The following is a 24,990-nucleotide window of genomic DNA, read 5'->3' on the forward strand; positions in this document are numbered from 1 at the left end:
AGGAGACAAATCTGAGAGACCTCTATAAAAGGTGCATATCTCCAAACCTCACCAGCCTGTGAGGAAAGATTGAGCCACACCAACTCATATTCTAATCTTGCTCCAAGCCTCACCTGCTCAAAGACTTCCATTTTTTCTTGTACATATTCCCAAAATATTTCTGAAAGTTTGAGAAAAACAAACATTTCAGGGTGCCATGTGCCACCAGCATCCTCTGCTCTGAAATCCAGAAATTTGCTCATTTTCCCTGACCACCAGTGCTCTCAGTCTTAAAGTGCAGCAGAAGCCCCACAATATCTTACAAAATGAGAAGGGGTGTCCAACGAACATCCCTCCAACTCTTGTATTTAATTGCAGAGTGTCCAAAACAGGGTATTTTGAACAAAGATGTGCTATAGGTGTAGTGAGAGAGGTCCCCAGGACACATGCCATCCATTTTTCCCCAGGAAGTACTTGCTACTGAGATAGCTGGATTGGCATGACTCCACAAAGCAGTCACTGCCTTGCACAACTCCAACCTTCAGTCCCTGTTGCTAAGTCAAAAGGCTCATGCTAGATACCTTCTCTGCTTAGAATAAATTCTTTCTGTAGGTACTTTCTACCTGCACTCTGTCCATCTGGTAACACTGTATAAACTCCTAACGTGGGGAGAGTTCTCAGCACTCATGGAAATCTGGCAATCAGAACAATTAGAGGTTGAGGAGACAAGGGAAGAAGTAGCTCTATGCACCAGCCACATTAGAATCCAGTTCCAATCCAGCTGAAATTCCAGTTGTATTCCAGATAATACAGTAACCAAGCAAATGTAGAATGGGAGGGAAAGACAATAGGCAAGGATGACTATGAGGTATCTGACTTAGAGATCTAAAAGCTCTCATTCACACACAAAAATAGGGGATCCAGGAGAAGAAGATACTTATGTAAAAAGGACAGACTCAGTTTGGGACATGTTTTACGGAGCAGAACATTTAAGCAGAGGCATCTAAAGGGTAAAAAGTCCTCCAACCACATTGTATGTATTGGGAAACATTTAAAACTACATCAGGGGAACATGTACTGGGGGCCAGATAGTTCTTTTTTTAATAGATTCCCTCAGATGATTCAGAAGTCTGGAAAAGCTCTAGGGAAACATTGGCTAGGTCCTGAGCCCTTAGTGAAAAATCATTTAGTGCATATCTTAGAAGGCTGACTCTGTTTTGGCAAAGCTGCTGGCTGACTTGGTAATGTAACTTGGGGTTTACAGGAGAGGTCTTTACTTGCAAATATCTATCGCCTTATTAATTGAATTTCAATATATTGTTATTAATTAATTAATTAATTAATGGTTTTTAATCTTTAAAAAGCCCTCATAACATTCACCAAAATAGCAACAGGGGTTGTCTCTGGGAGAGGGTGCTTCAGGTAAGATTTGTAGTTTCAAGCACTAGAAAAAAAATTCTGGTTGTTTTAAACAAAAAAGACACTGATTTTAAAAGATCTTAGTTCACAGAATCTTAAGGGTGGGGAGTATATAGGGCCCTAGAGGCGAACTGAAGATGCCAGGAGCAGTGTTAAAAATCACCCAGAAACCAGTTCGGTGAAGTCCCCACACCACAGGCATTGTCTGAAAAGTCCCTCAACGTAATGAAAGATATCAATGTATAGACCTGAGACACTCAGTAAACCCCAGTACCCCATTAAACTTCATGGTGGACAGAGGGCTGTCTTTACCAGTGTCCCTGTACCACTGACATTTTTGCCTCAGAAGTAAAAGGAGCTGAAACTCTGAGGCTGGACCTCCTACCAGTGTGGATTCTTTCCCATCTCTGCTTTTTTTTTGTGTGTCTTCAGATCTCCATCCAGGGCACAGCCTCAGTCTTGTGTCCACACCCCAGCTGAAAGGGGAGATTGGGAAACCAGCATTTCTACCTCTACAGTGAAGGAGGTCCAGAAGTTGGCCAACAGGAATAAAAAAATGGTCAGAACAGGGGTACTTTATATGATTTTTTCTTCTTTATGTTTTTCCATATGTCCTACTTTTTTTTTAATGTTTACTTTTATTTTTATGTTGACAGGAACAGAGAAAGAGAGAGATAGTAGGGAAGGGGAAGAGAGAGGGAGAGAAAGAATCCCAAGCAGGCTCTGCAATGTCAGCACAGAGCCCCACACGGGTCTACATCTCACGAACCTTGAGATCATGACCTGAGCTGAAATGAAGAGTCGATGTTTAACCAACTGAGCCAGCCAGGTGCCCCTGTCCTACATTTTTTCAAATGAATAGTGTTACACAGTCAGGAAAAAAAAAATGAAAAGTAAACTTTTTTCACTGGAGTTGTTTTCAATTCTTTTAACCACAACTGTCTGGTATCACTTCCCCCTCTAGTGAAGACAAAGAGAATATACACAGGTGGATGACACTTCTTCTGATCTTTTGGAGAACAGAGTTCTAGAGTTAAATTTACTACCACTCCCCTTTATAGATAAGGAAACTGGAGGTGAGAGATAAGAGACATGATATATCAAAGTCATGTGTAAAATTAATGGGAGACTCAGCCCTACAATCAGGATATCTTGATAGAGACTTCTATTTTATTTACTCCCATAAATTATAAAGGGCAACATGATGGCATGATTTGAGGGGCATTCAGAAGCCCTGCATCAACCTCTGGTTTTTTAATAGAGAAGAAAAATGAGCTCTGGCTAAACAGTGTGCTGTGTCTAGAAATTAGCCCATCTGTTGGCTGTGCAAACATGGGCAAGTAACAACCTCTCTTTACGTCAGTTTTTCTGTTGACAAATGGAAACGATAATAGCAGTTTCCATAGGGGCTGTTTGTAAGAAATAAATGAGTTAGTATTTGCAAAGAACTTACAAAAGTTCCTGGTACTTAGTAAACAGTAAATAAGTGCTTATGGAATAAAAAAATGAGTAAGAAACAGGGCAGAGTTCTCATTTTAAAGTAGGCTAAACTTGGGGCACCTGGGTGGCTCAGTCGGTTAAGTGACCGACTGTTGGTTTTGGCTCAGGTCATGATCTCATGGTTAGCCGGTTTGAGCCCCCATCAGGTTCTGTGCTGACAGTGCAGAGCCTACTTGGGAATTCTCTTTCTCCCCCTCTCTCTGCTCTTCCTCTGTTTGCTGTCTCTTTCTGTCTCAAAATAAATAAATAAGCAAAAAAAAATTTTTTTTAAGTAGGCTAAACTTTGCTGAACTTCCAAAAGACTTCATTGACTGATTCTTTTATCTGATAATGGTAGAGTAGCTTGGATAGACCAAAGATTAAAGGTCCGCAGATTAAAGTTTAAAATTTTAACTAAACTATTTAAGTAGAAAGCCCATTTGGAGACACTGGAGAGCAATCAAAAGCAAGTAGAAACTGGAAGAAAATCTACTCTGACAAAACAGGAATTTTACCTAGTGACACTGGGGAATTTGTAGCTTCTTGCCTGGGGACAATTCCCAATCTGCACAGCAGCTCGGGGCATCAAAATGCCAAAGCCTTACTGATCTGAAGGAGAGGAGGCCAGAGTTCAGGGTTTGGAGGGCAAACAGAAAGCTACAGAAGAGAGCTTGGAAGGGAAGAATCACATAGAGAATGAGTCCCAAAATAAGCAACCAATATTGACCTGAAGTGTTGGCTGACCACTAAACTAATATTCACAGGGGAGACCATGAAGGAACTAGTAAAAACAAAACAAAAAAAACCAAACAACTCTCCCCAGACAAAACAAAATCCCAGAGTCTGAAAATCACAGATCTGAGGGAAATGTCAGTTACTGACTGCAGAGGGGACAGAGTATGAGTATGAGTCTGAGTATGAAGCTAAGTTAAGTGCTGCCCAAAATAAAAGTCACTCTTCCACATGTCTACTATAGAAAGTATCCAGTCAAAGCTCAGTAGGCATGCAAAAAAAAACCCAGAAACATGTGACCTATACTCAAGAACAAAAGTCAAGTCCACTTTGAGATGACACAAATGGTACCATCAGCAGAGAAGTGTTTTTATTTTTCTTGAAGAACTCATAAATAAAAGGAAACTCTGAATAAAAATTGCCTCTCTTGGCTGTAACGGTTTCTCAGACTTTCCTTGTTTTTACAAACTTGCCAGTTTTGAGGAGTACTGGTCAGGTACATTGCGGGATGCTCCTCTATCAGAAATTATGTAAGTTTTGATCATGATTAGGCAAGGGTTATACGTTTTGAGGAAAAAAAGGTTTTCCAGAAATTTTCTAGCTTTATGTTTTACATTTAGGTCTATGATCCATTTTGAGTTAATTTTTTGTGAAACATGCAATGTCTGTGTCTAGCTTATTTTGCATGTGAGTGTCGACTTGCCCCAGTACCATTTGTTGAAAAGATTATCCTTTATCCCTTGAGTTGTCTTTGCCTCTTTGTAAAAGATCAGTTGACAATATTTCGTGGGTCTATTTCTTGGCTCTCTATACTCATCGACTGATCTATTTATTTATACTTTCACTAACACTACTAGGCTTATAATAAGTCTTGAAGTTGGATAGTGTCAGTTCTCCAATTTTGTTCTTCTTTAGTATTGCACTGGCTATTCTGGGTCTTCCCTCTCAATATAAACTTTAGAATCAGTTTGCCAATGTCCACAAAAATAACTTGCTAAAATTTTAGTTGGGATTAAATTGAATCTATAGATCAAGTTGAGAAGAACTGACATCTTAACAATATTGTTTTCCTATTAATAAACATGAAACATCTCTCCATTTATTTAGATCTTTGATGTCTTTCATAAAAGTTCTGTAGATTTTTTTAATTTAGATCTTATACATATTTTGCTATTTGTATGCCAATTACTTAATTTTATTCATTTATTTTGGTGCTAATGGAAACAGCATTGTATTTTTTATTTCAAATCCTACCTATTTGTTGCTCATATATGGGAAAACAATTGACTTTTATCTATTAATCTTGAGTCCTATGACCTTGCTGTAATCACTTAGTTCTAGGATTTTTTTAATATTTTCATTGATGCATTGTGACTTTTTAAGCAGAAAGTATATCATCTGCAAACCAAAACTGTTTTATTCCTTCTACTCTATATAGTGCTTATTTCCTTTTCTTATTGTACTAGCTATGACTTCCAGCACAATGTTGAACAGGAGTGGTGAGAAGAGACATGCTTGCCTTATTACTAATTTTAGGGGAAAGCATTCAGATTATCACCAATAAGTGTGATGTTAAATGCAGGGTTTTTAGATATTCTTTATCAAGTTGAGAAAACTCCCTCAAGGCTAGTTTTAGAAGTTTTACCATGAATGGGTATAAGATTTTGTCAAATGTTTCTTCTGGATCATCGATATGATAATAACATTTTTCTTCTTTTGCCTGCTGATAGGATGGATTGCATTAATTGATATTTGAACGTTGAACTAGCCTTGAATAATTGGAATACATCCTGCTTAGTTATGATGTACAATTATCCTTATACATTTTTAGATCCAATTTGCTAATTAAATTTTTTTCAATATTTATTTATTTTTGAGAGAGAGAGAGAGAGAGAGAGAGAGAGAGAGAGAAAGAGAGAGAGAGAGAGAGAGAGAGAGAGAGAGAGAGAGAGAGAACAGGGGAGGGGAACAGACAGGGAGACAGACTCCGAAGCAGGCCCCAGGCTCTGAGCTGTCAGCACAGAGCTATCGCGGGGCTCAAACTTGGTGAACCGTGAGATCATGACCTCAGCCGCTTAACTGACTGAGCCACCCAGGTGCCCTGAATTTGCTAATATTTTGTTGAGGATTTTTACATCTACGATTATGAGAAATATTTGTCTGCAATTTTCTTTTTGTAATATCATTATGTGGTTTTGATATTAGGATAATGCTGGCCTTATAGAATGAACTAAGAATTATTCCTTCTGCTGCTTATTTCTGAAAGAGAATGTAGAGACTTGGTATCATTTCTTCCTTAAATAGTTGGTAGGATGATTCATCAGTGAAACCAACTGGGCCTGGTGCCTTCCTTTTTGAAGGTTATAAATTCTCGATACAATTACTTCAACATAGGCCTATTTAGATGATCTATTCTGAGCTTTGCGCAGTGGCAGTATCGTAGCCAACGAGGTTTATCCGAGGCGCGATTATTGCTAATAGATTATCTATTCTGTGGTGTGTGCATATTGGTAGTTTGTGTTGAAGAAAATCAGAATATGTCACCCTAAAACATATCTCTTTGACATAAGAATTATTTTGAGCTAAAGGCAATTAAGCAGTAAACAGGAAAAGCTCTCTTTTTCTCCCTAAATGTAGGATATATATTTTCTTTTTTTGAAGATGAACAGAGACTCTGATCAGCTCAGAATGGCAGCAAAGGAGTCAGAAGAAAAACCTTACTCTATTAGTTTCCCCTCATATATTTGCCTTCCTATGGTTTGCCACCCTGGAAGCATAAGACTATTTTTCTTTGTCTTGTCACTCTTCTAAAACCTGTATTGTTTTTTGGATAAGATGCTATATAAGTTGGAGCTCTAAACCACTTCTTTAAATTACTCATCTCTGAGTTTCTTCCTTGTAAATATGAGGTATAGAGGTTCAAAAACGTACTGCTTTTCTCTTGTGTTTTGTTACAGAGCTCCAGTTGAGACCTCAAATGAGTAGAAGAAGTAGTTTTTCCCTCTCCTGTAGTATTTTTCAAGTAATCGATCCATTTCATCTAAGTATTCAAAATTGTAGGCATAGAGTTGTTCATAATATTTATTATCCATTTAATGTCCATGATATCAGTAGTGATACCACCTCTTTCATTCTGATATTAGTAATTTGTATCATTTTTTTTCTTGTTTACTCTGGATGGCTAGAGGTTTATAAATTTTCCAAAGAAAGTTTTCCAAAGAATCAGCTTTTAGTTTATTTAAAAATTTTTATTAAATTAACATTTTCAATTTCAATTTGATATCTGCTTTAATTTTTATTATTTCTTGCCTTCTACTTGGATTAGGCTTATATTATTCTTCTTTCTATACTTTCTTAATGTGGAAGTTTAAATTGATTTTAGATATATCTTATTTTCTAATATATGTGCATTTGGTGCTATAATTTCCCTCTAAGTATTGCTCTTCCTGTAACCCACAAATTTTTATAAGTTGTATTTTTATTTTCATTTAGTCCAAAATATTTTACTATCTCTAAGACATTTCTTTGATATGTTATTTATTTATGTATTGTGTAACCTATATTTGTATTTTTTTAAATTGATTTCCAGTTTGATTCCATTTGGTCTGAGAACACATTTTGGATAATTTCCATTATTTAAAATTTTAAAGTGTATATTATGGTCTAGAACATAACCCATTTTGGTGAATGTTCCATGAGCTTGAGAATATGTATATGCTGATATTAGAGTAAATACTCTATAAATATCATTTGGATGCAGTTGATTGTTGGTATTGTATAGTTCAATCCTACCCTTATTGATTTTCTGCCTGTTGGATGTATCAATTACTGAAAAAAGGATGTTGAAGTTGTTCATAGAATTTTTAATGTCTATATTTGCTTGCAATCGTAACACTTTTGCCTTATATATTTTGATGCTCTTTTGTAAGAAGCAAACATTTTAAGTATTATTATGCCATCTTAGAAAAATTGAATGATTTACCATTATGTAATGCCCTCTTATTCCTGGTAATTTTCTTTGTTCTTAAGTCTGGATTGTCTGAAATTAACCTAACTATTCCATCTTTCTTTTGATTAGTGTTGTCATTATAGGTCCTTTCACATTCTTTATTTTTAACCTATCTGTACCTCTTTCATTGAAGTGAGTTTCTTATAGACAACATATAGTTGGGCCTTGTGCTTTTATCTACCACAAAAGTCTCTGTCATTTAATTGATGTATTTAGAACATTCACATTTAAAATGACTATTGATACAATTGAATTAATATATGTCATGTTTTGGGGCACCTGGGTGGCTCAGTCGGTTAAACCTCTGACTTCGGCTCAGGTCATGATCTCACAGTTCATAAGTTCAAGCCCCACGTCGGGCTCTGTGCTGACAGCTCAGAGCCTGGAGTCCGCTTCAGAGTCTGTGTCCCCCTCTCTCTCTGCCCCTCCCTTGCTAGTACTCTGTCTCTTTCTTTCTCTCAAAAATAAAGACATGCAAAAAATTAAAAAATATATATGCCATATTTTTAACTGTTTTCTATACATCCCAATTGTGCTTTGCTCCTTTTTTAAAATCTCTTTTTCTCATTTCTCTATTTTTAATTGAATATTTCACATGATTCCATTTTCTCTCCTCTGTTAGCAAATAAATTACACTTCTTTTTTCGCTTTTAGTGGTTACCCTACAGTGTATAATATACATATACTTACAGCTCATCTGAGTTTACTTTTCAAATAATATGCCACTTCACAGGTTGTGAAGGTACCATATAAAAGTATTCCCAAGTCCTCCCTTCCATCCCTTGTAACATTGCTGTCATTCATTTTACTTACCCATATGCCATGATCATCTAACGTTGCTACAATTATTATTTTGAACAATTGTTAACACAATTAAGAATAAGACATTTTTTTCAATTACTGTTTTTTCATTTCCAATGCACTGTTTCTTCATGTAGATCTGAGTTTCTGACCTGTATCATTTTCTTTTCCTCTGAAGGACTTCTTTAACAGTTCTTACAGGGCAGGTATACTATTGACAAATTCCCTTAGCTTTTAGTTTTCTGAGAAAGTTCTTGTTTCTCTTTCGCTTTTGAAGGTAAATTTATTGAACACAGCATTTCAAGTTGGTGTTTTTTATTCATTCAACATGGTAAATATTTTATTCTAATCTCTTTCTGCGTGTATGCATTCTGGCTCATGCCACTGTGATTTTTATTACTGTTTATTTAATGGTATTTTCTTTCTTCTGACTTCTTTCAAAATTTTCTCATCTTTGATTTTAGGCCTTGTGAATATGATCTGTCATGTGTGTGTGTGTGTGTGTGTGTGTGTGTGTGTGTGTGTGTGTGCGTGTCTTGCTTAGTGTTTTCTAAGTTTCCTGGATCTGTAGTTGTTTTTTGTTATTAATTTCAAAAACCTCAACCATTCCTTCAAGTATTTGTTCTGCTCTTTTGTCTCCTCTCCTTTTAGTATTCCAATTATGTATATGTTACTGATTTATCTTCAATTTTTACTTCAAATTTTACTGATTTATCTTCAAGCTCACTGATTCTTTCCTTGGCTATGTCCAGTCAGGTGAAGCCATAAAGGGTATTCTTCATTTCTGTCACAGTGTTTTTGGTTTTTAATATTCCTTTTTGATTTCTACTTAGTTTCTCTTTACTTACATTACTCATCTTTTTTTTTTTCATGCTGTCCTTCTCCCACTGGACCACTTCACATATTAATCACTGAATCATAGTTGTTTTAAATTCCTTATCTGATATTTCTAAAATTTGTGCTACATTGGAGCCTGGCTCTGATGCTTGCTTTGTTTCTTTAGACTGTTCTTTTTCTTGCCTTTTAGAATGCCTTGCACACACGCACAGTATGGCACATCCCTAGGTCCTCACATTCGGAATCCTACTCACAGTGGCCACCATGACAGCGGCCACAGCTCAGAAAGAATGTGTCTGTGAAAACTACAAACTGCCCAGACTGGTCTTTGAACACACATGGTCAGTGTGAGTGTGCTTCAACTGATACACAAAATTCCATTATTCGCTCAAAACTGGCAACGAAATGTTTGGTGATGAAGGCAGAAATGACTGGCTCAAAGTCTGGGAGAAGAGCAAGGCCTGAAGGGCTTTCCAGAATAACAATGGGCTCTATGATCCTGACAGTGATGAGAAGGAGCTCTTTAAAGCTAAGCAGTACAATGGCACCACCATGTGCTGGAATGTGAACACTGTTGAGGTCAGAAGAACTGAGAAGTTCTACTCCGAACGAGTGAGGACCTACTGGATCATCACTGAACTAAAATACAAACAAGAGAAACACCTCAAGATGTTCAAAGTTTGAAGACTATGTATGCTTAAGGAAGCAATCCCAACTCACTATCTACTGGATCCAAAATACATCAAAAATATTCTGTGTGAGAATGATCTTATCACTATTGATCTGATGCAAAATTCATGCCAGAAAACTCATTCTCATCTCATAGCTGACATGGCTTATTATTTTGAAAAAAAAATGTTACAAATTAATCTTTGTTCCATTCCAATAGAATGGGCCTGAGGGTAAATGGGCAACAATTGGATCTGGATCCTGGTCAAACTGAAATTTACTATATGGATGAAAAACCACCTGAATTTTCAATGCAAGGACTACAAGCTGGTATTATTGCTGTCACTGTGATTGTGATATTAGCAGTTATTGCTGGACTCGTGCTGGTTATTTTCAGAAAGAACAGAATGGCAAAGTATGAGAAGGCTGAGATAAAGGAGACGGGTGAGATGCACAGGGAACTCAATTCATAATGACTACAATTTGAAGAGTAACTACGAGAAGGTAAATTAGCAAGCAGATTACACGTGTATGAGCACAGGACAAAGAGATCTTTGAGGACTACTGTTTTGTTAGGTGACATCTTCTATTTGTAACGGTATTTATAACAGTAAAACCTGTACCCAAAATACAAGGAGTTTCAAATCGACGTTACCAATCTTAAAAGTTGACCACAAGTGTCATATATATGCAGATCTGATAGAAAACCCAGAATGGACAGCATAGTTAAAATTATTTATGTCTAACATTGAGGTGTGTTGCCTTAAATTGCTTAAATTGCCTTAAATATGCTTCCACAATACAGTTTGAATGACTCCTCTCATCCGTTTGTGATTGAAAGCTGCCTTTCTATTTACTTTGAGTCTTATAAACTTTTTTTTAATTGTGAAATTAAAACATTTTAAAGCTGAAAAAAAAAAGAATGCCTTGCAATTTCTTGTTGAAAGCAGGACATGATACACTGAGTAATGGGAATTGAAATAAACAGGGCTGTTGTGTGAGGTTTTACGTTGATCTAGCAAGTTGGACTGTGCTGAAGGTTTGCTGTAGTTGTAGCTGACAAAGCTTTGATTTTTTCTCGTGTCTTCTAAGTTCCCTTCTTTTTTGGGGGAGAGGTGGTTCTCCCCCAAAAGAAATTTAAGTACAATTTCTTAAATCGAGTCTGTGTCTTGCAGCTTTCTCAGTTGTAATCCACTGTTATTATACTGACATCCTGTTGATGTGATGATAAGGTATGGGAAGGGGGAGTGTTCGATAATCTTATATGTCAGGCTTTTACTCCTTTAAGGGTCTTTTAACAGTATATGTCCCTGGGCTGTGACCTTCATAAATGTTCCTTAGCTTCTTTTTTTTCTCCTTTTACGTGAGGCAGAAAAGCCAGAGGGGCTAAAGTTGGCTTATTATTTCCTTGCCCGTGGGTCGAGTATTTTATTTTGTTTCAATTAAGGAGGACAGCCCTTTGTCATGAAGTCTACTCTGGGAGTATTTCAAATGGTTGCTTTTCCCAGGAGCATAATTCAAAATTATTAATTTTTCCTTATCCTACCCAAAAGGTTGTGTTTCCCCCCCCCCCCAGACCTATACCTAGAAACTGTGGTAGAATTCTGGAAGTAAAACTTCTAAAAGTATGGGGATCCTCTAAGCCTGGGACTATGGCACTTTCTCACTCTTGACCTTGTCCACAGGAGCCTTCGGGAATTCATCAAACTTATCATTTAAATGCTTTTAACTTTTTATGGCTTTAGTGCTTTCTGCTCCATGTCAGCTGATCTTGGCTAAGTTTCTCTGTATTCACCTGTCTCTCCAGATTTGGGGGTGGCAGTTGCCCCATAACCTCAGTTCTCTAATGGGTCTTTTTTTCAACATTATTTTCTTATTTTAAGAATGAGAGTGATGATTTCCTAGATCTTTCCTTGTCAGAACTGAAACCCAAAGTCTGTTACATATCTTTTAATCTTTAAATTTTCTCTCACAGTTTTTCTTCCCTCATAATTTTATTTGTGAAAGATTTGTTGTAGATTTCCACCTTTTAAACTTTGCTGATTGTTTCCCTCTGCGGACTTTTCATACATTCTCCTGGCTCTTATATTTTCTGGAAAGCTAAAGGCTTGATCAGACTCAGCCCAGATTTATGGCATGACTATTCTACAGGAGTGTTGTGTAGTTCCATTAGGAAGCACACAATATCTAGTTGTTTCTCTTTTTGTTACATCAAGAACGGGCAGTGGGTTTGCAGTTACCAGCCTGCTCTACCATTACAAAGCTGCCTATAAGAAATTCACCTAATAGTTTTAATAGCCACTGATGATCATGGCCTAAATCCATTATTTCATTAGGAGTTCGATGGTGATATTCTAATTCTACCATTGCTTCCCTATTTATTCACTAGAATTCTTTTAGAAGGTCTACCCTAATTAACTATTTGGCACCCTTAAATACTATTGATATAAGAAATGTGATATAAATGCTTGATTGTTTCACTTCATTTACCAGTTTTCAGAATAAAGTGTTGGTTCCATAGCATATTCAAAGGTGACTAATGAGAATTTTTGTGTGCAAGTATCATTAATAACTAATGGATTTTAATATATTTTATGTGTCTCAATCCATTATCATTATTATTCTTTTTGTTGCCAATATTATCCCATTTTTGGCAAGTGCAAACCCCTGCAAATTGCCTCTGGTGTCCATTAGACATGAACCCAGTTGTCTCTAATAACTCCCCTATCCTTCAATATGCCAAGATATTCTAGACACATTTAGTGCATTTCCTGGCCTAGAATTGGTATCAGCCATTTCTCCAAAGATCTCCTCACTCTCCAAGCTCTACACTCTTAATACAAACCACAGTTGGAAATATCAGTGATGATGCACTGAAATTTGCTAATATTTGATACTGTTCTGCTGGTTGTCTGCCCTTAACTATACACAGGATATTTATCAGGATAATAAATATCATTACTGCAGATATTTCTATAAAACAAAGTTAATGGCTCAGTCAATAATTTACTTGCTTTAAGTAATATTCCATCTAACACAATTCCAGTGCACCAAAATAATATTTATCTATCTCTGAAAACTAACTTGGTATTTTCCCTTTCTGCCTGCCATTTATTTGGATACCATTGTTTGTATTTCTGTAATATCAGCTCCCAAGCCTTATTTCAGCCTTCATCCCCCATAACTGCACCCTTCCTCCCCCAATCTATTTAGATCTTATTTCCATTTCAATTCCACCTAAATACCCACATCCATACCATTTATATATTTTTTTTAATTTTTTTAATGTTTATTCAATTTTGAGAAAGAGAGACAGAGCATGAGTAGGGGAGGGGCAGAGAGAGAGGGAGACACAGAATCCAAAGCAGGCTGCAGGCTCTAAGCAGTCAGCACAGAGCCCGATGTGGGGCTCAAACTCACGAACTGTGAGATAATGACCTGAACTGAAGTCAGCCGCTTAACCAACTGAGCCACCCAGGCGCCCACATCCATGCCATTTATAAAGGTCAATGAATGCATGGAATTTTCAAACTCAGATGACTTCTATTTAGTAATTTTTTATCCCACTCATATTCTGTTACTGTCCCATGAAGGAAGATGCATGGCACACTCTAAGTGCATACACAGGAATATTCTGTCCCTCCCCCCACGACCCAACAACTCTATTTAACCTCTTGAGCAGTGCTTTTCAAAATTTATTCTGCATAGGAATCCCCTGTGGTCTTGCTAAGATGCAATTCTGATTCAGTAGGTCTGAGGCAGGGGCCAAGATTCTGCATTTCTAACAAGCTCTAAGTGTGCAGATGCCACTGGTCCTAGACCATGCTTTGAGAAGCAAAGCTCTACTGTGTTGGGGTCACATGCTCCTATATGGATAAATTCCAAACACACACCTTCCTCCTTAATGTCACGCTCTGTTCATCTCTACTCTTACAATTGGTGATCTTCCCCCTTACTATGTTTAAAACAAAAGACGGACAACATCAGGTGTGAACGTGGACAACTGACACACTGCTGCCTTTTTGACAATGAGAATCTATTGCATCATGTGGTCGTTTTAAAACGTGCTGCAAATTATTTGGCATTTCCTCTCTTTAAAAAGGTAAGTATAATTCCCCTCTACTTGAACATAGATCAGCTTAGATACTTGCTTCTAAAGAACTTCAGAGGAAGTGATGCCGAGTGACTTCCAAGGCCAGGTCATAAAGGGAAGAGTGATTCTGCTGGCTTCATTTTGGACCATGTGCCATGTGCCAAGTACCCTGAAGCTGCCATGCTAGAAAGATCACACAGAGATGGAGACACCTGGGGAGCTTTAGCTATTCCAGCCCAGTTGTTGAGTCTTCCTATCCCAGGCACCAGATGTGTGAATGAGCAAGTCTTTAGATGATTCAAACCTCAGCCACTGACTACAAATGCATGAGAGACTAAGAGCCAGAAAATCCCTGCTGAACTACAAGCACCTCACAGAGCCATGAGAGACAATCATAAATGACTGGTAATGTTATAAGTCACTGGTGTGAGGTGGCTTGTAATGCAGCAAGAGATAACTGGACACATATCACCTTTGCCCTTTTCCTTGACTGTCAAAAGCTTCAGAGACAAATTTGACCCTCTGTCCTTCAAACTATGTTAGACGTCATGATATCATATTTGCTTCCTCCTCCTAAGTCCTCAGGGTTTTTTTTTCCCTTCTGTTTATTAACTTCATTATTCCTGTGTCATTTTTTATAAGCTGCCTCAAAATCAAATTCTTTTAGAAAACAGAGGAGGTATAAATAATGATTTTCTGTTTCTCACCCATTTGCCTCTATGTTCTCGTGTCTCAATTTATTTTCTTTCATTCCTTCATGTTGTCTCAGAAAAAAACAAATGTCCTATTTCTTTTCCCTTCTCCAATATCTTTAATCTCTTGCCACCTGTCTTCTTGCCATCTGATTTTAAATGAGTACAAAGCTCTTCTATCTTGAGAAAACCTTTACTCTTTCACTCCTACCATGTTTATTACTTTTTTCATAGTCAATCTTCTGAAGAATGTTTTACTTCTACTTTATTGAGGCTCAAACTGAGTTTTCGCTTGTATATCAGCATGCAAAATTCGACAACTCCTACAAAGTAAACACGTGAGTAAGGATGGTGCTTTAATCTAATGTGAAAAGAAGTCAATAAAGTGCTATTATTGTTACACATTTAAAAAAAACCAAAACAACATTCCTTCGTCAGCACTCAAAACATCTCTTTAATTATTGCACGTATATCCAGTGGACACTTTTTACCTACCTACCCTTCGGCAATTTGTGGAAGCACATTTTTTAAAAAATACTGTTACCTACATCTCCAACATTCACTCAGACAGAAATAATGCTATATATCTTCCACTATTTCATCTAGTAGTTTGTCTTTGCAAAACAAAAGCCTGGTAATGACAGGAAAAGTACCATTTTTCATTAATATTTAATTGTGTTGTATGTATAATAATGCCTTAAGTCCTCCCTCTTTGACACTGTCCTTGTGCACTCTGAACTAACATCTCCTCATTCTTTACTATGACAACATCTGTCCCCAGCAATGATGAGCACTAATTAAAAGTATCGGTTGGAAACAGGGGCTTGTCACTGACAGTAGAAGGATAGGATCTGAGCCAAACTCACTCTAGGACCAGAAACACATATACAACATCGATGGGAGTGGTGAGGATGAATTTCAACAAGAATGTCAAAAGAATATACTGCATCCAATGGCTGTATCCTATGAAGCTCTGATTTTTAGAAGCTAACTGTTTATTCAAAATTCCATTTCTGTAATTACCAATTCTGTTCTTAAAACCATTCAATGGTTACTTACTTCCCTCAAGATAGAACCCAAACTCTCTGGCCTGGCTTATCTGTCTCATCAGGTCTCGTCTTTGCCTCTTTATCCCTTCCATTCCATTTCTCAACTGACAGACAAGCTTATCTATGTTTCTGCCAAAGTAAGCTATTTGCTCTTCTACAGTTGCGACACATTTCCCTGTATAACCCAACCTGTTCTTTGTCTAGATTTCTATCTCCTATTCTGCTTACCCCAACCTCTGTCTTACTACCACGTGTATGATTATCACCTGCTACCCCTCAATTCTCAACTGGGACATCAACCTTCCAGAAGGCCTATCTGACTGCCAACATTGGGATTTAAGTGGCCTTTCTCAACATTCATATAGCATCCCATAATATCACCATAACCAGTATATCGGACTTACTTTTTCACATGTCTGAAGGAGGGATCATGCTTTTCTTTTCTTTTGGTAGTAAATCTTCTGCATCCATGAACCCAACACAACACCTGGGAAATGATACACTTGGAGTTAGTTCAATATGCTGAATGAGAATTGCATGTTCATTCCTTTCGATGCTTAAAAACAGCACATTATATGCATTTGAAAGTAAGCTTGATTTCCTAAAGTGGTCAAAAGTTATTTGGATTGAGTAGGGAAATAAAGCAAAAGATCAAGTTTAATAAAAGCATTTTTGAAGGGAAAAAAATAAAAATTTTTTCCAAAAATAAAATTTACAAGTTACAACTGCAAAATGAGAGTGATTTTCTTATGCAGTTTTTGAAATGTCACTGAGAATCAGGGTGTGAGAATAATCTGAAGAGAATGAGAATATTACACCTTAAAGAATCTTTTGAATTGGACAATTTTCCTTTGGCTGTATAAAGAGCATTTATGTGCAAAAGTCAGTCTGGTGAGAAAAATCCTGGAACGGAGTTCCAAGCTCTGTCTCCAGTTCTGGCACCAACTGGGCATACGACCTTGGGGAAACTATTCCACCATGCATTGCATTACCCTTGGAAAATGAATCAACCAACTATGTTGCTGATACTAAGCAGTGGTAGGCAGTGTGCTGTGGGTATACTGGGCCCCTGGCACTAAATGCCAGGAGCAACCCTAGGCATTAGGGGTCACAACCAAAATGCCCCCGAGGGGCTGTACTGCCCTCAGCAGAGAGCTACTTTTGTCTTACGATCTTTCCAGGTCCTTTGCTGTGCTATCATCCTACAAAAGAAGCAGGGGCTTCTTAACTTCACTAGTCTTTTACAACCATTACTTTTGTTTCCAAGAGACGTCATAGGAGGCTCAACCATTTGGATTCATTTTATTTTTTTTATCATTTAAAAAAAATTTTTTAAGTTCATTTATTTTGAGAAAGAGAGCGTGTGTGCACATAAGCGTGCAAATGGGGTAGCAGCAGAAAGAGGCAGAGCTAGAATCCCAAGCAGGCTCTACACTGCCAGTACAGAGCCTGACGTGGGGCTTGAACCCATGAACCGTGAGATCATGACCTGAGCTGAAATCAAGACTTGGATGCTTAAGTCAACCACCCAAGCATCCCAGAACTCCTTTTCTTGAATGTGAACCTTTCTCATTATTTGGCCGGCTTAGGATATCTGAAATTTCATCAATACATTCTTAATCTGGATTTTAAAAAAATGACAGTATAGCACTCTTGCACATACATTAGATCCATAAAGGACCCAAATTAATGTGAGGCTTAGCTGTTATATGGAAATGAGTAGAGAAGAAAGGACTAATCAATAATGAAATATAGTCTAAATTGGGAAGATCTTGATAAAGTTTTGGGAATTAAAATATTACCCTCTAAGGAGGAGAGATAATGGCAGTAAGCACAGTGATCAATTAGTGTACCAGATAAAAATACCTTAATCCACTGAATCCACTGCTAACAGATACAGAAAACTTCAATACCTCTGGCCTTTCCTATGACACGTAATGGAAAATTAATAACAAACATGGAAATAAAGAGAGAGAACAAGTACTAAGGGAGAAAGAAAAAAGAAGCACTAGAACAAGAAGTTGACTGGGGAGGAATTCTTCCTAGGTGTTCACACTATCAGTTTGAAACAAAATGTATCAAAGTCTACAACATAGAACTAAGGTCTTATAGATTGTTTACTGCTTTTTTTTTCTCAAGATGTTCACTAAATATAATATATATTATATTATAAATGTTCACTACATATTTTTGTTGAGTGAATAATGAGAGCCTAAACATTTCTTGATTGTTGTATTTGAATGCACAACAACATGGGATAACCAATCAGCATTACTGACTCATCAGCACAGGTTAATGAGATACAATGGGTCCAATGCCCTTTTCGATGAAATGGGATTTAGGAGGGGGAAAGTTAGGAATAAGTATGCTCTCAGGGAGATAACAAGTTGAAGTGGGAGCTAGAACAAATTAACTGGTTGAAAGCTCCCAAAGGGTAGGTCTCCCCTAACTTTTCCCACATGACAAGTTTGTCAGCAGCCAGACATGTTAATAAACCATTCCTGGCAGTGTCACTTTGTGGTAACCAAGGAGATTTGGGCTGCTCATCAATGTTATCTCCAGAGTTGCAAATTGACAACAGCGATGCATTTTAACAGAAGTGAAAGCCTGTAAATCAATAGACTAAGCATAAACTTTAAAGTTAGGCAGATGAGGGGTTAAATCCACCGGGAGTAGTATACATCACTCTGTTTCTTTCCCCATTTTAAATCCGTCCATCCTCCCCCCTACTTAAGGAGGAGAGGCATTGCATTGGAAGGAGTTAGTCAGATGGATTAGGTAAAACACTCGAGGATACACTTAGTTTGTCTTTATACTTAGTTTTTACCTTGATGAAAAATATATAATACTTACAGTCATCTCAAATAAAAAAAATATAACTCCACTCACATTTTACTTACCTTATGCATATGCAAGTACCATCATGATTTATTTATTATCACATTTTTGACAGCTAGAGTTGTTCTTCCTTTGGGATACTAACTGGTGATGTAGTATGCCATACTATAACCCAGGGAACATGCTATCATTCCACCTTATCTTCAACTGAAGCTACATGACTACTTCAAAATTACAGTTGAATGGCCTTCAGCAAGTTACTTAATCTCCGCAAGCCTCATTTTAAAAGCAGGATTACAACAACATATAGAGCTTAGTAGGTGTGACGTTCTATTCTGAACATTTTATACTGCATTACTTAATCCTCATAACCTTCCTGGGAGGTAAGCACTATTATCATCATCATTTTATAGATGAGGAGACTTGGGGCCCAGAGAGATTACATATGTTGCCCAAGGTTACATGGCTGTTAAATTGGGTAGTTTAGGTTCAACTGCAGACTGTCTTGCTCTGGGGTCCAAATTCTTAGTCACTATGTTTCAGCTGTTTCTTTTGCTCACCTCCAAAATATTCCTCATTGCAATCTTTACAACCAGATCTTACTGTAAATATGCTTGAAAATTTTACATGGTTCATCCTGCTGTTGGGAAAACAACCAAATATTTATTAGGAACTAAAGGCCCTGAATAACACCTGCATGCTTCTCTAGTCTCACTTACACTGCTCAGTTTACCTGCTAACACTCCCTTGGATGCTTTCTCAGACTGTTTTCATATATATATATGAAATATATTGCATATCATGACATGTATCATATACATATGTCATATATGTGGCATATGATATGATCTACTTCATATACATGAAAAAGTTTAAAATTATATATAATAGTATAATTTACTTTATATTATATATTGTATAATTATTTCAATAATAATGGGATCATGCCAAACACGTCATTATGTGGCCTGCTTTTTTTACTCAGAAATGTACCAGGATCATCTTTTCAAGCCAATAAATATAATTTTACAACACCATTTTTGCTATACCACAACTTAATTCACCTCAAGTTAGATAATCATAAAGTTTTAATTATGATAAAAAATCCTTCACTGAGATAATCTTTATGGCTAAAAATTTGTGTAATCCTTAATTTTTCTCTCAGGAAATTTTTTAAAAAAATAAATTATTGAGTCAAAGAGCATAAGCATTTTTAATTTCTTTTTTGATGTTCATTTATTTTTTGAGGAGAGAGAGAGAGAGAGACAGAGTGCAAGTGGGGTAGGAGCAGAAAGAGAGGAAGACACAGAATCCAAAGCAGGCTCCAGGCTCTGCACAGAGCACAGAATCCAACACGGGGCTCAAACCATGAACCATGAGATCGTGACATAAGCCAAAGTCAGAAGCTGAATCAACTGAGCCACCCAGGTGTCCTTATATGAATTTTTTTTTAATTTCTTATTTTAATTTAATTTACTTTTTTAATGTTTATTTTTATTTTTGAGAGTGAGAAAGAGAGAGACACAGCGTGAGTCGGGGAGGAGCAGAGAACCAGAGGGAGACAGAGAATCCAAAGCAGGCTCCAGGCTCCAAGCTATCAGCACAGAGCCAGATGCCAGGCTTGAATCCACAAACCACGAGATCATGATCTGAACTGAAGTCGGACGCTTACTTAACCAAATGACCCACCCAGGTGCCCCAAGAGCATATGAATTTTTGAGGCATTTAATGCATATTGCTAACTGCCCTCCAAAAACATCTAATCAGCGTTCACTCACACTGGCAAATATAACAGCATGTGCCTTCCTAGAACCATTATATTTTATTTTGATCAATTTAATAGGCAAAACAAACACCCAGCCAGGATACTATTCCAATTCTCATTTCTTTAAATATTCATGACACTGAGAAAGTTTTTATATATGTACTGGATATTTATGCTCTGGATAAAATGCCTATTTATTCATTTTGCCCATTTGTTTTACTTGTTTGTAAGACCTCATTTGTTTACTCATCTGATATTTATTCAGCAACTATACCATTTTCTTAACACTGTGCTGTGTGTGAGGATACAATTCAGTTTATGATCAGACTAACTTTTACAATATCCTTGAGGTCAATAAAGCTTTGGCCCCAATCCAGTCCCAAGGCAAAAGCCACATATTTCACATTTTTCATTCAATAGTATTTTTAGCTACTGCTATGGACTGAATGTTCGTGTCCTTCTAAAATTCATACACTGAAGCTTAATGCCCAAATCAGTGGTCTTCAGGAGGTTGATTAGGTCATAAGGGTGCAATTCATGAATGGAATTTGTCCTCATAAAAGAGACCCCACACTTTGCTAACACTTTCCACCATGTGAGGTTACAGCTAGAAGGCACAGTTTATGAATCAGGAAGTGCACCCTCATCTGGCATCAAAATATGCTAGCACCATGATCTTGGATCTCTCAGCCTCCAGAACTGTGAGAAATAAATATTGTTTATAAGCCACCCAGTCTATGGTATTTTTTATAGGAGCCCAAGTAGACTAAGATGGCTACTAATTCCATTTCAGTTGTTGATTACTGCCTTAAATGTCAATCATTTTTTTATGGCCGTGACTTTGAGGTTGACTGGGTTCAGCAGGATAATTCTACTGCTTTGCTTTGGATACCTCATGAGGATGCCATCAGATGTTGTCCCAAGTTGGAGTCATTTAGTTAGAGTCTGGAACTGGCCCTCTCTTCTTCTCATTGTAGCATCAGATCTCAGAGCCTCTCCTTTCCACATGGTTTCTCCAGGTGGTCTCTTCATGCATCTCTCTGGCATAGTAATTACACTTTTTCCATAGAAGCTCAGTACTCCCCAAAGTGCACAAGTGGAAGCTATCAGACCTTCATAGGCTTAGGTCCAAATGGCAGAGCGAAACTTCTGCTATCTTCTATTAAGAAATCACAGAGTTGAGCCATATTCAAGATGGTGAGAAATAAACTATCTCTCAATGGAGGGATGACAAAGAATATGCTGCCATATTTAGTCCACCACAGATCATAATGGTTTTAACATGACTTGAAAGTATTTTTCTAAGTTTGTCACTTGCCTTTTAAATTTGCTTACAATGGGTCTGATGCATAGTTTATTTTAAATTATACACAGTAAAACTTATCAGTATTTTTGTAGATGATTTCAGCTTCTGGCCCATACATAGACTGCTTTTCTCAAATGAAAAACAGGGTTTGTATGGGGTAAATGGGTGGATGGAATGCAAATGACCTTTCATTTTCTTGATAGTATTTTTGTATTTTTTAAAGGCAATAAATGTGTATGATTTGTATGTTTCTATTACAAAAACAGAACAGAAAAAAAGACAAGTATAGACAGGAGGAAGAGATGAAAAAGTAGAAGACGTGGAGGAGGAAGAAGAAATATGACAAAGAAATGCCACACCAAAGTTTTAAAATACTTACTCAGAGGGGCACCTGAGCAGCTTAGTCAGTTGGGCATCTGACTTTGGGTCAGGTCATAATCTTGTGGTCCGTAGGTTTGAGCCCCATGTCAGGCTCTGTGCTGAGAGCTCAGAGCCTGGAGCCTGCTTTGGATTCTGTGTCTCCCTTTCTCTCTGGCCCTCCCCCCACTCATGCTCTGTCTCTCTCTCTCTCAAAAATAAACATTAAGAAATTTTTTTAATATTTACTCAGAAAATTTTGCAGTTTCATTCTATTAACTTCTAAATTTTTAATTCATTTAGAATTTATTTTTAAGATTTGAATTAGGAACTAACTTTAATATTTTTTATACATGGTTAACTGGTAAGATAAGTTTAGTTATTTATTTTATTATTCAACAAATTTTATTAAGCATCTACTATGTCCTAAGCACTCTGGGATAGTAGTGAAAGAATCTGATTGAGTCACTACCATCATGCATCTTACAATAACCCAATGGGGAAAAATAAGTAAATAAGCAATGGATGTGTAATCACAATTTTGACATGTGCCATTAAAGGGAGAAGAATGGGGAAAAAGAGGTAAATAGTAGAGTGGAAGAGAAACCTAGAACAAAACAGGGCATCATCATGAGGTGGGAGTAGAGAAGACTGACGAACCAAAGAGAGTGAAATTAATCAACAGATGAGAGTGGGGAAAATGGAAAGTGATCTGGATTATTTCTGAGGATGGAAGGTTGAGAACTGAGGGAAGTATATATTATCCATAGATTGAACTGGATTCAAATAAAGGGATCAAAACATGAAAGACAATTCAAAGGAAACAACTGCTTAGGATGAAAGCTAGGATTCACTTCAAAATGACATTATGCAGAATTGCCAAATGCAATGCAAAGTCAAAAGCAAATGATTTCAAAGTCATATCCTTTCTCTGGTATTTGTACATCACCTTACATCGTATCAGTTAAAATACACATGTGGTGTATCATTTACAAATATCTTCTGTTCAGTAGGTTGCTTTTGTTTTGTTGATGGTTTCCTTCATTGCGTAAAAGCTTTTTATTCTGATGTAGTCCCAATAGCTTATGCTTTTGTTTTCCTTACCTTATGAATATCTAGGAAAATGTTGCTACAGCCAATGTCAAAGAAATTACTGCCCGTGTTCTCCTCAAGATTTTTATGGTTTCAGGTCTCACATTTAGATCTTTAATCTGTTTTGAGTTTATTTTTGGATATAGTGTTAGAAAAGAATGAGATCTTATCATTTGTGACAAAATGGATGGACCTACGGGTATTATGCTAAGAGATATAAATCATACTGAGACAGACAAATACCATATGATTTCATTCATATGTGGAATCTAAAAAGCAAAATGGTATTGGGGCGCCTGGGTGGCTCAGTCGGTTGAGCGGCCGACTTCGGCTCAGGTCACGATCTCGCAGTCCGTGAGTTCAAGCCCCGCATCGGGCTCTGTGCTGACAGCTCAGAGCCTGGAGCCTGTTTCAGATTCTGTGTCTCCCTCTCTCTGACCCTCCCCCATTCATGCTCTGTCTCTCTCTGTCTCAAAAATAAATAAACGTTAAAAAAAAAAAAAAAAAAGCAATTGAGGAAGGCACTTGTTGGGATGAGCACTGGGTGTTGTATATAAGCGATGAACCACAGGAATCTACCCCCAAAACCAAGAGCACACTGTAAGCACTGTATGTTAGCCAATTTGACAATAAATTACATTAAAAAAATAAAAAGCAAAACAAATGAATAAACAAACAAAAAGCAGAATCAGTCCTGATGGTTGCCAGAAGGAAGGGTAGGGTGATGGGCAAAATGGGTGAAGGAGACTGGGAGATACAGACTTCCAGGTACGGAATGAAAAAGTCATGGAAATAAAAGGCACAGCATGGGGAATATAGTCAGTGACACTGTAATAGTGTTGTATGGTGACAGATGGTAGCTACATTTGTGATGAGCATAACATACAGAGTTGTGAAATCACTATGTCATACACCTGAAATTAATGTAACATTGTGTGCCAACTCACATAAAATAATTAAAAATGAAGAAAAAATAAAACTATTGCATAACAAAATGGTACATTAAAAAAATATATATGTATGGAGTTTGTTGAAGAAACACTATCCAAACATAAGGTATTGTTGCTGTTATAAACTGGAGTTCAGTTTATGAATTGATGGTCTCAAAATAACATATATAGTACTAGGATACTAACTATAGATTACTCTGTTCCTTGACCCTTCCTGGGATGTTAATATAATTAAGTTCTGAGACTTAACCTTCCTTTCATGTCAGAGTGTGCTAAAATCTATGGGACAGTTTTTCTTCTGGAAACTTCCATTTGCTGATGATTAAGTACACAATGTTACAATCATTTATATAGACAGATGAGCAGAATACACAAGGAGACAGCAAAATCCAAACTGTATCTGGGTCATTCATTCTATAACACTGTCTCAGGTAATTATTTTGCTTTTGCATGAAGCATTTAGAACTTAGAAAATAACTAGGTTTGGTCACTGCTGTAGTAAGAACTTCAAATTGCTTCAATATCTACCATTTTTAAGCTCAAGAATTCTATCATAAAAATATATTTACTTGTCTTTTCTCATTTTTCTTACACTGTAGGCACTTCTAAAACAGGAAGAAAAAAATATATTTGACCTTGAAATCAAGTGTTAGAAAAATAACCTGTCTAAATAATACCTTTTCACCTAAAATATTATATTAAAGGTTGTGCAATGGCACTACTATAATCAAAAATCTGCCATCATTTTTTTAAGCTTCTAGTTTCACAGGCTTGTAACTTCCTTAAAAGTCACCCAAGGATCTTCAACTTCATTTCAGTTCAGAAAAGCATGCACACATATACACCCCACACATACACGCTCCCCACACACAATTGGCTATCTGTTCAATTTTCTTTTTTCACATGATTTTTTCCCAACCATT

General features: G+C 37.0%; 2 pseudogenes; both read left to right on the forward strand.

The window, feature by feature from the left end:
* The first annotated feature begins 6,026 nt into the window (after positions 1-6,026).
* LOC122239765 lies at positions 6,027-6,204 on the forward strand (annotated as a pseudogene).
* A 3,265-nt stretch (positions 6,205-9,469) lies between these two features.
* LOC102968076 lies at positions 9,470-10,398 on the forward strand (annotated as a pseudogene).
* The last annotated feature ends 14,592 nt before the right edge of the window (positions 10,399-24,990 follow it).

This window comes from Panthera tigris, chromosome B3 (assembly GCF_018350195.1).
Source record: "Panthera tigris isolate Pti1 chromosome B3, P.tigris_Pti1_mat1.1, whole genome shotgun sequence".
Classification (NCBI taxonomy): Eukaryota; Metazoa; Chordata; class Mammalia; order Carnivora; family Felidae; genus Panthera; species Panthera tigris.